The sequence below is a fragment of the Lactuca serriola genome, chromosome 4, assembly GCF_051521515.1.
Source record: "Lactuca serriola cultivar US96UC23 chromosome 4, Lser_US96UC23_V15, whole genome shotgun sequence".
In the NCBI taxonomy this organism is placed as follows: Eukaryota; Viridiplantae; Streptophyta; class Magnoliopsida; order Asterales; family Asteraceae; genus Lactuca; species Lactuca serriola.
In genome coordinates, this window is record NC_136411.1 from 74,700,423 (window position 1) to 74,716,215 (window position 15,793).

General features: G+C 35.8%; 1 long non-coding RNA gene across 5 annotated transcripts; it reads right to left on the minus strand.

The window, feature by feature from the left end:
* Window positions 1-12,753: 12,753 nt before the first annotated feature.
* LOC145101910 (uncharacterized) lies at window positions 12,754-14,984 on the minus strand. 5 transcript variants are annotated; one of them, XR_013705918.1, is made up of 4 exons: window positions 14,676-14,984; window positions 14,237-14,586; window positions 13,780-13,914; window positions 12,754-13,695 (listed from the first exon to the last, which is right to left on the minus strand). It is a non-coding gene; the product is annotated as an uncharacterized LOC145101910 (long non-coding RNA). The 5 variants fall into 5 exon arrangements; XR_013705916.1 differs by having other exon boundaries at window positions 12,754-13,026; window positions 13,538-13,695; window positions 13,780-14,586; XR_013705919.1 differs by having other exon boundaries at window positions 12,754-12,826; window positions 12,918-13,695; window positions 13,780-14,586.
* Between the last annotated feature and the right edge of the window lie 809 nt (window positions 14,985-15,793).

Below are 15,793 nucleotides of genomic sequence, written 5' to 3' on the forward strand. Positions count from 1 at the left end.
AGCAGCGAGATCTATAGACAACCTCTAAATGGTTCAATTTTAGTTGCACTAGAATGTGTTCCCCACTTCCCAATATACACTGGTTATCAAGAACTTCCAAAGGACTCCTTACTTTAGGTGAGTAAACAATTATTAAGGAGGAAGTTAGATTTAGAAATAGGTGCATATGTTGTGTCCCAGGTCGGATATATTTCAATCACGCGGAGGGGACAACATATGACTAACTAGGATAGAGGGATTGAGAGGTAGAATGTTGCATATGATGTGTCCCAGGTCGGATCTTCCGATCACGCAGAGGGGACAACATATGGCTAACAGATAGAAATAGTTTCATAGATAAGAAGGTGTGTAGAAATAGAGTTGCATATGTTGCATTCCAGGTCGGATCTTCCGATCACGCAGAGGAAGCAACATATGACTGACATATAGAAAGCAAGAAAATAATTTTCTATAGACCTACTTTATCAGAACCCCCCAGTCGCCTTATCAGAACAAGAATTAAGGACATAAGTCCGTACATCAAGGAAAATTCGAACAACTATTCTAGATGCGTATTAACTTAGTGTATCATGTGGGTTCCTGTGTTTATCTCACTGCTCAATCTACCCAAGCGTCGTATGGTCAGTCCAAACAATCCTAACTAAATCCACACTGTCAAATCCTTCGTGCCTACCAGCACATTGAACACAGGGTCTAGACAATTCAGATTCAGTCCTTTACACATGTTTTAGACTGCCGGTTATCACATTCTTGATATCACTTCCCAACAGACACCTACTAAAGAAAAACTATAAAAGATTGTCTTTAAAACGAATCAGATTAAGATAAACTCGGGAGTATAGAAAAGAAAACTCAAACCGTAAGTCACCGATTGAATTTGCATCCAGAATGTCTGAGAACAGCATGCATAATCTCATAACAGATCTGAAAATTCTTCATGTTGTTAAGCATAAACCCCATGAATGACTCCTTCCTTTCTTCCCTTCCCGCAAAGGACACATACTCTCAAACAAAATTCCGAGTGTTGTATAGTTGAGAGATGCTTTCTATCATGTGCCTGGAACAACCACTACCAACAAACTGAAGTCTGATGATATGCCTCCATAGCTGCTCCAGCACAAAGCGGGATCAGTTGGTCTTTGGAACCCAATCCATTTTGAAACTGGGTCGACCTTTGTCGTCATTGCAGGGCACTCTCTCCCATGACATATCCTGTTTATCAAAAACAGAAGATGAAGAAATATTAGAATCGTTATAAGATTTGGGAGAGTGAGCCTTTGGAACCCATTTGTAGTTGGGTTTAACCCATTTCTTTTTCGATCTGATGGGTGGCTCAGTACTTGCTATTGATCTTGATGTCAGCCTTTGAAATGACTTTGACCTAACCGGTCTTTGTTTCACTAGAGCATCTCTTAGAATGGGCTTCTTGGCCGACATTCCCTTCTTGCCCTTTGGATTTGGATTCTTGTGGGTTTGATTCTTGGCCTTCTGTGCGTTCCAGTCATCATTGTGCGATTGTGACCTAGAAGAGTTTCTTTTGAATTATCTCCCACTTGGTGCGTTTTGCCATCCTTGTGCGTAGTAGGGAACGTATGTGCGATTTGGACAGTTTCGGACAATGTGACCTGGTGTTCCACAGTGAAAACAAGTCTTTTTCTTCACTGGTAAATTGTTTCTTCCTGCCCCTGGTGGCGTGTCCTTACTTTGTCTCTTATTGTTCCCACAAGCACAGTTACAACAGGCACTCTGTTTCACTGAAATCGGTGGCCTGTATTTCTGAACAACAGGTTGATCAGAAGCAGCTGAGTTCGAAGCAACAGATTCAAAGTTCAAGGAGATTTTGGTTTGTTCAATGGTGTTCTCATGTTCTCATCCTCTACTACTTTACCTGCACATGAAGTAGAAGCATTAGTATTTTCAACCTGAATACCTCCTGACACAAATCCAGCTGGTTTTCCATATTGAAGATGTTCCTCCCTGTCAATTTCTTCCTATGTCATAGAGATGGATGTGTAGCTATGATTGAAAGGTGGAGGAGCACTATCATACCCTAGACCTTTTTGCTGGTTATTTTTAAATTGCAAACAATGGTCTATCATGTTCGCAACTACTTCGCTTGACACATCAAATTTTCTAAAATCAAAATCTGCAGTTACAAATTTGCTTTCTAATGTGTCAAGCTCAGCAGTTAATTCAACAAGTTGTTTCTTAACATAGTCATAATTTTCACATTTATTGCTATAATCTTCCTGAAGCTTCCTAAAGTCTTTGGTTTTTGCTTATAATTCAGCCTTCAGGGGTTTCTGTCCTTTCCTAAGTTGATATCCTTCGTATTTTAGGTCCTCGACTTCCCTTTTTAGCAAATCATTATGTTCATGAAGAAGTTTAATCGTAGCTTCACATGATTGAGAGCATGAAACTTCATTGACCGGGATGTTTGCGAAACTCATTGTCTTTCCACACTTCAAAGCGTCAAGTTCTTCAGTTACAACAGCAAGACTAAGACGATTGAGATCTTTTGTCTTCTTGATGACATCCACGTTCATATCTCATGATTTCGGAAGTGAATTCAGCAGCTTTTTGTTTATCTCAGATTTAGTTAAGAAGATCCCAACTATATTCATCTCAGTAGTAAGTGTAGTAAATCGCTGCAATTGACCTTCCAGGGTTTCTCCAGGGATATAGTTGAACATGTTGAATTTTTGTCTTAACATATCCTGGCTCTCTTTCATGTCTTCATTTCCCTCGTAGACCTCAAAAGCCATTAAAAGCACAACTAGAAGCCAAAATCAAACTTAAAAGTCAAACCCTTTGACTACAAACCTCAAAAGTCAACCTTAAAAAAGACAAACTCAAAAGTCAAACTTGAAAAGTCAAACTTAAAAGTCAAATTAAAAAAGTCAAACTCAAAAGTCAAACCGAAAAAGCTAAATTTCAAAATTTGAAAGTCAAAATTTAAAGTCAAAGGTCAAAGTCAAAATTTAAGGTCAAAAGTCAAAATTAAAAACTAAAATTTTTGGTTGAAAATGTAATTTAAAAATGAAAGAAATTGAATTTTGGGGTTAAAAATGTTAAATTTTCGAAAGTGGTGCGACATGGAGTGTTTTTCAATTAAAATTGGAAGGCTTGAATCAACAGTCAACTTGGCTGAGTTGGTAAGGCGCGTTGTTGAGGAAGCAAAAGACCCGGGTTCGATTCCCGTCACCCCCAAATCCGCCCCTTTTTTTTTTAATAAGATGTTGTTGCGAAGCTTGCTGCTGCTGAGCCGGCTTCCCTTGCCGTTCACCGAGCCGTGATCCACCAAGCCGTTTGCCGAGCCGAGGCCGCAAACTCCAAGCCGCACACCGCCGGCCTCAAACCACCGGCCGTAAACTCCGGCGACCACAAACTCCAGCCGTAAACTCCGGCCATAAACCCTTCAAAGGCCGTAAACACTGCTTCAGATCGCGAAAAAAACGACTTTTTTCATCATTTTTGCTCCAAAACTTGATCCATAACTCGTTTTTATGAAAAACACGAAGAACAAACCCCTCTTATTTTGCCAAGATCTATCCAAAAACGGAAGAATACTTCCAAAATAAGATCAAATAAGCTCCAGATCTGATAAAATTGACTGATACAATCCAAACTCTGATACCAATTGTAAGTCCCCAATCTGTTTGTGTATCAATCAAATCCAATTGATGGTGCGGAATCCCAATCAATTGGATGATGTTAGATCAAATAGAAGAAGAAGGAGAAGAAGAATAACTTGAATCTTGCATGTATTGATGAATATGATTGAAGTTCCTTATACAAGATTCACTTTCTCTCTCTAGAACACACCTTAAGTTTCACACACTTAAGCTCCTCTCTTCTATCACTCACACCCCTCACCCTATATATATATATATATATATATATATATATATATATACACACACACACACACACATGAGAAACATGGGCCTTAAATGGGTTTATGGCCGTAAACACCGCACCTGGCCGTAAACTTGACTGTAAACTTATAAAATATTACATAAAAATACAATTGCCTAGAAAAGCAAAGTATAAACCATATTTTTGACCCAATAGCAATGCATAAAATAAAATGCAAACAGAAAAATAAAATTTGAAAATTTTTAAATGAAAAACTGAAAATTAAATTTTTATTAACAAAAATACAAATATTTTACACTAACCCCCTCCCCAAGCTTAAAATGATGCATTGTCCTCAATGCTTAGAGAGGAATGGACAACTCAATAAAGAATATAAGGGCAAAAAGGTGCAGCTAGGAATGAATGTACCTGATAGATTGCAGAAATTCTGATTTTGACGATGAATGTTGATGAAAAATTTGAATTTCAGCAACTCTGTCGATCCTCTGATTTCCCCAAGCTTGCTTGGGACTGCGACCATCTCTTTATTGAAAGCATAAAAACTAAAAACTACTCATCGGGTTGCCTCCCGGAAAGCCGCCCTTTTTTAAAGTCGTTGGCTCGACTTTGCCCAACCAGATTATTAACTGGTATGTTTGAGACTTCTCTGAAGCTCAACTCTTTTTCTTGTGACTCCAGATCCCTTCAAATATGGCAATATGGGTGGATCTGGAATTTGTTCAGCAAACTCGAAAGACTCCAAATAGTTATCAGATAAGTCTTTTAGTTGATTAGGCTTCTTGCATTTTCTAATATTCTTCTTCTTCCCAAAAATCTTCTCTTCAAATTCTTTAAACTTTCTTCTTTTTAGATTCGTATCTGAAATCACATCTTCCACCTTTTCTTTGTCCAAAAACATTTTCCTTTTCAGAGTTTTATTTGATTCTTCTTCCGTAGCAGATTTCATCTCAACCTCTTCCACCTCCCCAAGCTTATCTTCTGCCAACTCCTTGGATATACTATCAGATGAATTCCTGTCTAAAAATTTTTCTTGCACAGAGACATTAGAAAACTCACAACAACCCTCTAATAAAGGACTGCTGGTACCCATATAATTGACAGAAATATTTTCAGAAGGAAAATCATCATTATTAGTTTTAAATTTATCCACTTCATCATCAAACTCCATTGGAATCATGCCATTAAAAACATCGATTTTTCGTTTTTGCGGTTTTCATAAAAGGCCTTCCCAAAATAATAGAGTTCACATCCGAAGTGTCAGAGTTTCCCATGTCCAATATATAAAAATTAGTGGGAAAAATAAGTTCACCCACTTGGACAAGAACATCCTCAAACACACCTTTTGGGTGTACTGTTGAATGATCCGCCAACTGGATGATGGTCCCGGTCTTTTGCAAAGATCCCAATTTTAATTTTTCAAAAATAGAAAACGGGAGGACAGTAACTGAAGCTCCTAAATCAAGCATGGCTTTTGGAAAATCAAGGTTCCCCAATTTACAAGGAACTGAGAAAATCCCTGGATCCTTGCACTTTGGAGGCAAACCCTTTTGTAAAATAGAGGAAATATTCTCACGAGCTTTAATTGTTTCATTAGATTTCATTTTTTTTCTTAGAAACACATAAAATTTTCAGAAATTTAACATAGTGAGGGATGTGCTTTATAACATCTAAAAGTGGGATATTTACCTTAACCTTGCGAATAATTTCCATAATATCTTCATCATCTCTTTCGCGCTTCGTACTCTTCAGTCTTGATGGGAATGGAAGTAATGGCTTGTACTCCTTTAGAATTGGCTTGGGTAGTGTTGGAGTTTCTTTTTCTTCCAACTTTTTAGATTCTTCTTCAACCTACACCTCTTCAGCCTCAGCTTCTTTTTCAGGTGCTTTTAAATCTTTTTCTTCGACCAGAACTTCTTCAAATTCTTCCTCAGAATCGTTTTCTGGTTCAGATGCGCTTGGGCCTTCATATGTTTTCCCACTTTTCAAGGAAATGACACTTACATTGTGCTTCAGATTGTTTTCTGTGTGTCCGGGTAACTTTCCTTGGGACTCTAGACGACCCACATAAGTGGTAAGTTGAGACACTTGCTGCTTTAGGTTCTTGATACTGGCTCTGGTTTCGTTCTGGAACGCATGAGTGCTAGTGGCCAGACTTTTAACAATATCCTCCAAAGCCATACTAGAGCTACCAGAATGTTGCTGTGAAGGCTGCTGAAAATTCTGGTGCTGGAAATTCTGTTGATTCTGAAAATTTTGCTGAAAACCCGGTTGCTGAAAATTTCGCTGTTGCTGAAATCCGGGTGGAGTCTGAAATTGTTGTTTCTGCTTATAATTATTCTGAAAATTCTGTTGGTAGCCCCCAACAGCTTTGACTGCAACTGTATCCTCTTGCAATAATAGGCATATATCAGTTGGGTGATCAGTCTTTAAGCAAATCCCACATTGTTTCTTTGCAGCTGCTTTTTCTTTAGTCAAGAGAAGAACAACTTTCGTCAATTCAGATATTTGAGCCTACAGATGGACATTACTGACTTCCTTGAATCCTTTTGGCTGATCTAGATACCACTCGTCTTCATTCCCAGAATGTTTAGATTCGATCGCCAGCTTTTCAATAAGCTCTTTGATTTCGGTTGGTGTCATGTCACCCAAGGAACCACCACTAGAAGCATTTATCAGACGCCTCTCCATGGGTGTCAGACCTTCACAAAAGCAATTATAAAGCTGATAATCGTTGATCCCATGTTGGGGGCAACGGACCAACAACTTTTTGAATCTCTCCCAATAGGTATGTAGAGCTTCTCATCTTCCTTGTTTGATCCCAAGGATTTCTCTTCTGAAACTAGAAACTCGCGTTTCTGGAGTGTATTTCTCTAAAAATAATTGTGCAATCTTAGTCCAAGTGGTGATGGAACCAGATAGGAGTTCATATAACCATTCCCTTGCAGAATCTTGAAGCGAAAAGGGGAATGCCCTTAGCTTGATCTGGTCTTTTTGTGACAGCATGTGGCTTCATTCCAGAACATACCACATGAAATTCCTTGAGGATTTTATGTGGGTCTTCATTTTCCAATCCTCTGAAAGTGGGAAGAAGATGAATCAGCGCAGATTTAAGTTCAAAGTTCTGGGCTTCTGGAAAAGTGATACAAAGAGGCTGCTGGTTGACCTCTTGCGTGGCCCACTCTCTAAGGGTCTTTTCTGCTTCGTCTCCACTCATGGTTGATCCTTAAGATTCGAATTCTGAAGAATCTGAGGTTTCAGTTTTAATGGAAGAGGGTGGGGAGTAATTTTTATATGGGCTATTTTGAGGAGAAGATGGGGGTACTTTTGGGAAAAACGGATCTGATTCGTTCCACAAGGCAGTGCCTTGTGGTGTGGAGGTTTCTGGGGGTATGGAAGATGATGAACCAAAGAGAACAACTGATTGTTTCTTTCTTGCTACTTCTTTCTTCAGTTTCCTTGCAATTCACTCGATTTCTGGATCAAAAACTAAAGGTGTACCTGAACGAAAAATTCTTGGCATAAAACTATTAGAAAGCACCGTGTCCCCGACAACGACGCCAATTTGTTAACACGCTGTCGCACGCGTATTAAGCAAATAAATTATCACTGCTGGATTTTTTTTTAATTTTTATTTTATTTTATTGTTTTTTATTGTTTTTTATTGTTTTTTTTTGTTTTTTAATTGTTTTGTGCTTTTTATTTATTTATTTATGTATTTTATTATTATTTTTTAATTATTTTTTAATTTTTTTATTTTTTTTCTGCATATCAAAATTAAAAAAAAAGAAAAAAAAAACATGATCAGATTTCACAACGAGGAAACTCCAATGAAATCACTACTTAGACAACAGTCTCAATACTTTGTATTAACGATTCATAATTAATATTTAATTAGTTAAACTAAGCTTGAGCAAATAATGTTTACGCCGAATTAAATTTGTGAAAATAGTGTATTTTTAAAAATAATTTCACGAAAATTCGTTTATAGAAACTTAGCTTGACCAACCCCTCCTTTTTTTTTCGAACTCGTCCAGTAAACGCAATAAGCTCCATTATGGACAGAAAATCCAAGCTTACCCCTATGATTCCACTATCGAGGGATCAATCTCATTATACCACACATATTCTTCGTCTTGATTAACTCTTCGGATTTAACTTGTTTGGTTCTTGATTTCGACTTGAACTTGACTTAGATTTGACTTTGAGTTGTAGATTTCTTCAAGTTTCTTGATGTACCATATATTGACTGGGCGCGGATTTTACTTTGAGGCCCACCATATCTTCAATACTTCAAAAATGATAATAAATTGTGGGTATAACAAAAGTTCCCTCCCAACCTCAAAAGGCGCGGAAACTATAGGGTTCAGTACTTCAAGGAATGATAAAGGTTATCCAATCTAGGTTCTTTTTAAGGCGTTTAAGGAAATTATTTTCAAAACATTGTTCATTTTTCCATCCTACACTTCCATTGTAAAAATTATCTGACTCTTATGTTGGTTTATATTGAAAACATTTAAAGCACTTGAAAAGATAATTCTTAAAATTAATTGTAATGAGACTTTTATTTTTAGTAACTATCACACTTCATCTTTACAGAGCTATCGAATGTAAAAAATATCCTCATCTCATGTAAAATCGTATTTTCCCCGGCAACGGCGCCAATTTGTTAACACGCTGTCGCACGCGTATTAAGCAAATAAATTATCACAGCTGGTTGCACTAAAAATATAGCACAGGGAAGCAGGGTCGAATCCTCAATGACACAGCCTAATGGTCAATGCCTTTTTGCATCAGGCACAATCTAGTCAAGAAACATAAAATATAAAAAGGGGGTTTTGAATTAAACTAAAAACCAGAATTGTAGTGATATTAAACTAAATGAAAATCAATAATAAAAACGATTCAAGCTCTGCTGTGACTTTCCTAATCATGCAATCAACATTGACTTGGTTATTTGAGATGCGTTCTATCTAAGCTGGTACTGAGAAAAACTAACAATCTCTAGTAATTTCTCTTTTACCTAAATTAGTTAATCGAAACAAGCTCTTCAATTAACCCAACTTTTTACTGTCTAATCAAATAAGCTGTTAATTAAATCAGAAAAGTTGCATTATAATCTATGTAAAATTCCCAGCAATATCCAATACTTCTCACAGGCTCGGAAGCGTAAAGATATGATTTTTACAGTTTATATCAGAGTCAAATCTCAAACACAGAACCAATCTGATACTTGTTACTTTTACCAGTTGACAAGAACAATTACAAATTCTATTAACTGATTAACTGGAATGATAAAACGCTAGCTAGGTGATCAAACTAACAAGAATCAAAACGAAACATTAATTAAGAACAAAACTGAAGAATCTAGATAGAAACACAAATCAAAAACCAAATCTAACGATCAATCACATGAAAAGTACTTGTCTTATGCAGAACTGAAAACTAGGGTTTAGCCGGACATGGCCAAAATCTGATCAAACTAGATTGTGCCTGATGCAAAAAGTTGTTTGATGTCTCTTTTCATTTGTTTTTATCAGATTTTAGCCATGTCTAGCTAAACCCTAGTTATCAGTTCTGCAAAGACAAGTACTTTTCATGTGATTGATCATTAGATTTGGTTTTTGATTTGTGTTTCTATCTAGATTCTTCAGTTTTGTTCTTAATGAATGTTTGATTTTGATTCTTGTTAGTTTGATCACCTAGCTAAGGTTTTATCATTCCAGTTAATCAGTTAATAGAATTCGTAATTGTTCTTGTCAACTGGTAAAAGTAACAAGTATCAGATTGGTTTTGTGTTTGGGATTTGACTCTAATATGAACTGTAAAAATCATATCTTTACGCTTCCGAGCCTGTGAGAAGTATTGGATATTGTTGGGAATTTTACATAGATTATAATGCAAATTTTCTGATTTAATTAAGAGCTTGTTTGATTAGACAGTAAAAAGTTAGGGTTAATTGAAGAGCTTGTTTCAATAAACTAATTTAGGCAAAAGAGAACTTACTAGATTGTGCCGGATGCAAAAAGTTAGGGTTAATTGAAGAGCTTGTTTCGATTAATTCAAAACCCTTTTTTTACATTTTCTGTTTCTTGACTAGATTATGCCTGATGCAAAAAGGCATTGACCATTACGCCGTGTCCCTGAGGATTCGACCTTGCTTCCCTGTGTTATATTTTTAGTGCAACCAGTAGTGATACTTTATTTGCTTAATAAATTTGCTTAATACGCGTGCGACAGCGCGTTAATAGTGGTGTAGTGTGTATTGGTCCAATTCAAGAGGCCAAGCTTGATTTATTTCTTCAGCGGAGTCATACCATCCAAAAGTTTGCACATATGCCATCCCTCTGCAAGTTGCACATTTATAAGCAAGTCCACACCCTGTTTCGCAACATCGGATGACACAAATTGTTGAGGGTCCATGAACTCAGCTGCAAAGTTCCAACAGCTGAATTTCTGTCCTCGGTCTATTTGGACGACGTGATCCTCAACTTCCGCCTCATGAACCATGACTACGCCATTTCCTTGGACCAAATCAACGCCATACTTGGGGCCCCAACTGAAAACACATTTGGCCCCAATGACCCAATTAAAGGCTACAAAGATATGTTGTGGTGGACCCAAGTCACCCATTTGCATCCATATGTATCCAGCGCAGCTAAAGCCTCATCACTCGTCCATCCCGTGATGAAGGTGGCCCACCGAATCATTACTTCACTCGTCATCCCTAGAGAGGAGCGAAGAACCATTAGCGTGTTGGAGCTAAAAATCCTGTATGCAATGGCCAACCCAGAAAAACAAATCGTACCTCATTATGGCCAATTTCTGTGCAACAAACTCCTCCGCCTGAGCACATCCCAATCGGGAAAAATTTATTGTGGGGGTATAGTTAGCATGCTCGCCAAAAGTGCCCCGGTTTTAGCCCCATATCCCGGTGACCACCAACCATTGCCGGGTGAGCCTTATCTCACCACAGCTGTTCTTGAGTCCATGCGACTATTCCGTTCGGCAGCAGATGACACCCACCAATGGACCGTGGGTCAAAACCATGACCCGAAGCTCCTCATTACACCAGAAAATAAAGGCATTCTTGATCTCCGAAACCCCACCTATATGACTGATTGGCAAATCACTTCATATCTCTTTCCCCGCTCCTATTCTACTGAGGGAGACAAGCAAAATGAAGAAAGTCGGGAGGGTGATGCTGCCGATGATGATGAAGAGGAGGAACCCCAAAATACTCCTCCCGCGGGTGGTGCTAGCTCATCCCATCATGCTGGGCCCCGTCATATCACCAGCAATATATGGATAAATTCCACTCCTCCCGCGTAAGTGACTATATATATATATATATATATATATATATATATATATATATATACACACACATACATACTACCTGTTTACCCGCGCTAAGCGACGGATGTGAATTGTTTTTCAGAAATTAATTTCTAGACACGATTAGTTCTTTTGCTCAATGAACGTTTAGAAAACATTTAGAAAATAATGAACTCTTTAGTTTTAATAACATCTAAAGGATTAATAAATTTTCTATAAAAATAATCCATAAATACACTAAGTTAGGTTAAAATACAACCAAATTCAACCTCAAACATAGTAAATAATAACATCATGAATCAGAGTTCGTTGCAGTCTTCTGGTGGATTATTTTGTGCAAGATAGATTTTTCTGGAAAATAATTACTGAGTGGCGATTGATTTTCTTGTGGCAGCCTATTTCAAATTAAAATCAAGTGTATGTTGGGTTTTGGGTTAAAAAGTATCTTTTCATCCAACAATTTGTTTGGTGTGCGTTCAATCCCCTTCTATTTTTTTTCTTTAGAAATTGAAAATCTCATTTTGTTTTGTTTGTTAAGATCAAGTGGATAATAAAGATTATCTAACTGTGTATTTAAAGTTTTAAGCTGCATTTTTATATGTTTGTTTTTAAAAACTGAAAATTCTAAAAAAATGACAAAAATTCAAGTAAGAAATAATGTGATTCTCTTGATACGGTTTGAGATTAAAATCATTGCCTCGAATAATCGATCGGAAAATTTGCACACAAGTTAAAATGAACATGCGACCATGATGTGAAATTTTGTTGTTTCACCAAAGTCTATCTCAATAATTTAACATATGACATTCCAAAATTAAACACTTACATATAAAAAATATTTAATCATCATACAATGTGGTTCTTTTGTCATATTTATATATTTAGCGTTATAATATTAGTAAAAATAGATTATATTCGATTTTTATTCATTATTTTTATTTTATTTAGTAAATTCTTTTTTCATTATAATCTGTCAAAAGATAAAAAATATAAAATTTTGTGTAATTCAAAAGCATAGTTAAGTTTTACTTTAATTCTTTGAATTACATAATTTTCAATAGCTTTTTGGCTGATTATTATAGGTAAAATAAGATATATTTAGCATCTCCATTAAGTCAATCATAAAGACCATCTTTTAATGTAATACCAGGTTTTTATCTGAAAAAATACTAACTTGTTTGCCATAAGTTATAGATTTGAATTATCGCTAGTTTTTGCTTTTTAATCTATGTGACGTTTAGATAAAAAAAATAATACATAAAAACCTTGACCTTCCCATGTGATACAACGTCATGACTAATGACCATTTGACCATTAATTGCTTTGACCAATTGACCGTTAATTGCTTTTATTTTTTAAAATCCATCTACTTTCACAAATATATATATAAAAAAATCAAGGTATTACGAGATGAAGCATTTTTATAAACATAAATTTATCCATGCAAATGAGTTTCATCATTTTTCCACCAAGTGTTGCAGGCTATTTTGGTGGAATCCATCTCATATTGTCCATAGTACAATTTATTTAATAAATAAATGATTTGAACAACTAACGCCTCATATATATTTACTATCCGGCCAAGAACAATGAAATGATCTTAGTAAAACACCTAGCCAACGCAAACAAAGTGTCAGTGTACATCCAACTTATCTATTTCCAAACACAACTCCAAAATCCTTCAAGCCACATTAAATCCTTACCATAGCCAGTCTTCAACCCTTCAACATCCTTCAAATCCTTCATAAGTCTTCTAATTTCACAGTACATCAACTTCAAACTGAACATCATTCCATCTCTTTTATCCATTATCTATACAGCATTTAATATCACATTTTTTTCAGATCTAACAGTAAAACAAAAAACCTAAACTCTTCATAATTCCCTGCAATAATTTAAGAAATTTAGCGATGAAGCAACAAATCATATCAACTGTTGAATGCCTACAATTTTCTTAAATTACCTTACCTCATTCAACAACAAATAGCAAGTCCAGGTGCTTCTATTGTCTAACAGTTATCACAAATTCATGCCAAATACTTCAATGTGCCATACAATGTGATGCTTGATGGATAAATAATCAACTTTAGTAGCACTTATTGTCCAATCTAAAATGGTCATTTGCTTTTCTTTATAAGTCCAATTTATAACTTCAAATAATCAGTTATGATTTCGATTTATAATGATTCTCAAATAAACAGCCATTGGATATTCATTTACTTTTGAATACACGGCAAAATCCATTACATTATCTTCGATTAGACACAATTCCAAGCTAACAATTTGTGGCTACTACTTGAAGTCATAAGATGAAAAATAATACCTTTTTGCTTACTACATCAGGCGATCTAACAAAGATGATTCTGTCAACAGAGGACACCAATGCATTTCCTGTCCTACCATCTTACCCATCTTAGTGGCTTCCCTTTTTACCGAAAAAGTCCAACCAAAGTCCAATCCACCCAAACTCACCATTATTAACTGTAAATTTTGAAAGAAAAATGACATCAAATTACTTGTTAGCATAATGACCAAAACTTGCAAAGGAAAACATCATACACCAACCATTCCATAGAATCAAGCCTCTGTGTTTTAAGTATTATTAATGTTCAAGCCAAAGAAAACATAGAAGGATATCCAAGGAGCATTTCTCTTTATTCAATAACCATAAGTTCCTCTCTTCATCATCGCTTTCTTTTCCTGCAACCAATAAATCCCATGTCAACTTGTAGCTATAAATCTTCATTCCAGACATAAAGATGAACAAAAAGAATTGATATTTAATTATGAACAAACAAAAGACCCTTTATCGGTTTGATAAAACGTTTGAAAACTGATAACTCAAATTGCATTCAAATAGACATATGTCCAACATCCAAAGCTACAACAAATGAAAAAAGATCACAAAAAAACCATTTACAGGGTTAGTAAATAAAACCAGATCGACAAATCAACATACAAACACACCCCAACACACACGGTTAAACTAACATCAATCTTATAGAAGGATAGAATGACAAACCTTGATGATGTGGAAATTCGTTTAGGGGTTTTATGGAGAGAAAAAAAGGATTGCGGGTGGATTTGGTGTGCAATCGAAAACAGGAAGATCGTGTACCAAATTTATGGATACTCCTTAACGCCAATCAATACAACAAAAAAATACCTTTAGGTTTAGTACCCACGCTTTCTTTTCTTTCCTTAGTGTCCTCTTAACCTCAAATCACAATAGCCAAAAAAAAATATAAAGAAACACCTGTGAACATAAAACACATTGAAACACACAAACACACCTAAAGTTAGAGAGAGTGAGAGAGAGAGAGAGAGAGACTTCGGTGGTGCGAAGATGGTGCTGTGGATCCATATCCATGACTAAAAACATGTAAAAAGAAAATAAGAATATGAATTACTTCCAGTGACAATAAAATGACGACAGGAACAAAAACTTCAAAATTACTAACCCAAAAATAAAGATGATAAATCGGATCAACATACATTCTCAAACAATGGTGGTGAATGTCGTTAGTAAGGGAAAGGAAAGGTGGAGGGGAAATAGTTCTGACGACGGTGATTAGTGGTGAGAAAGGGTTTCTAGATCCAATCTACAGTGGTGAAGGTCGTGGAGGCGATAAAGAGTTGTGGTAGAAGGCGAAAGGAGACAGAGCCAATGTGGTGGTGGTCGGAATTCCATAGTTGGGGTTTCTTTGACCGATAGAGAGATAGAGAGAATGAATCCAAATATAAATCATATTTAGTGTTGTGTTGACCAATTCAATAGGCTGAAGACAAGGGATGACCAATTGAGTTTGTTCAGACTTTTTCAAGATCGGATAAGATCTAATTTTTATGGAATGCATGAAATTGTTGTATATGATGTTTTAAAAATTGTACCTCTTAAAATTCAGCATTTAGGGCTAAATACTTATTAAGCATTTAGGGCTAAATGCTTATTAAGGTATATATATATATATATATATATATATATATATATATATATATATATATATATATATATATATATATATATATATATATATATATTTCACATATGTATGCCTATTTATATCAAAGAGATTTGAAAATAAAATTGTATACATGTACGTTTGAAAGTATTTTTTTTTAATGTGCATATAAACAAAAACAAACAGGAAAATGCATAAAAAGACATTTTTTTTATGAAAAAACATCATAAATGGTCCCTGTGGTTTCTCAAAATATGAAGTTTAGTCCCCGTGGTTTAAAAACCTCATAGATGGTCCCCGTGTTTTCAAAACTTTTGACGATTTGTCCTTATTGCTAACTCCGTTAAGTTTTGTCCGTTAACCGAAGGACATTTTCGTCATTTCACTATCACAGGGACCATTTATGATGTTTTTTTTTTAAAAAAAGTAAAATTAAATATAATTATTTAATATATAAACTCCCTCTCTCTCTCTCTCTCTCTCTCTCTCTCTCTCTCTCTCTCCAAAAGAGTGTGGCTGCTGGGTACTTCCATTTCAATTGTTTCCCTTAAAAACCCAAACCACCATACGCCCCTCCCATTTGCTTCCTTTTGGCATTCAATCGATCTTCGACACAG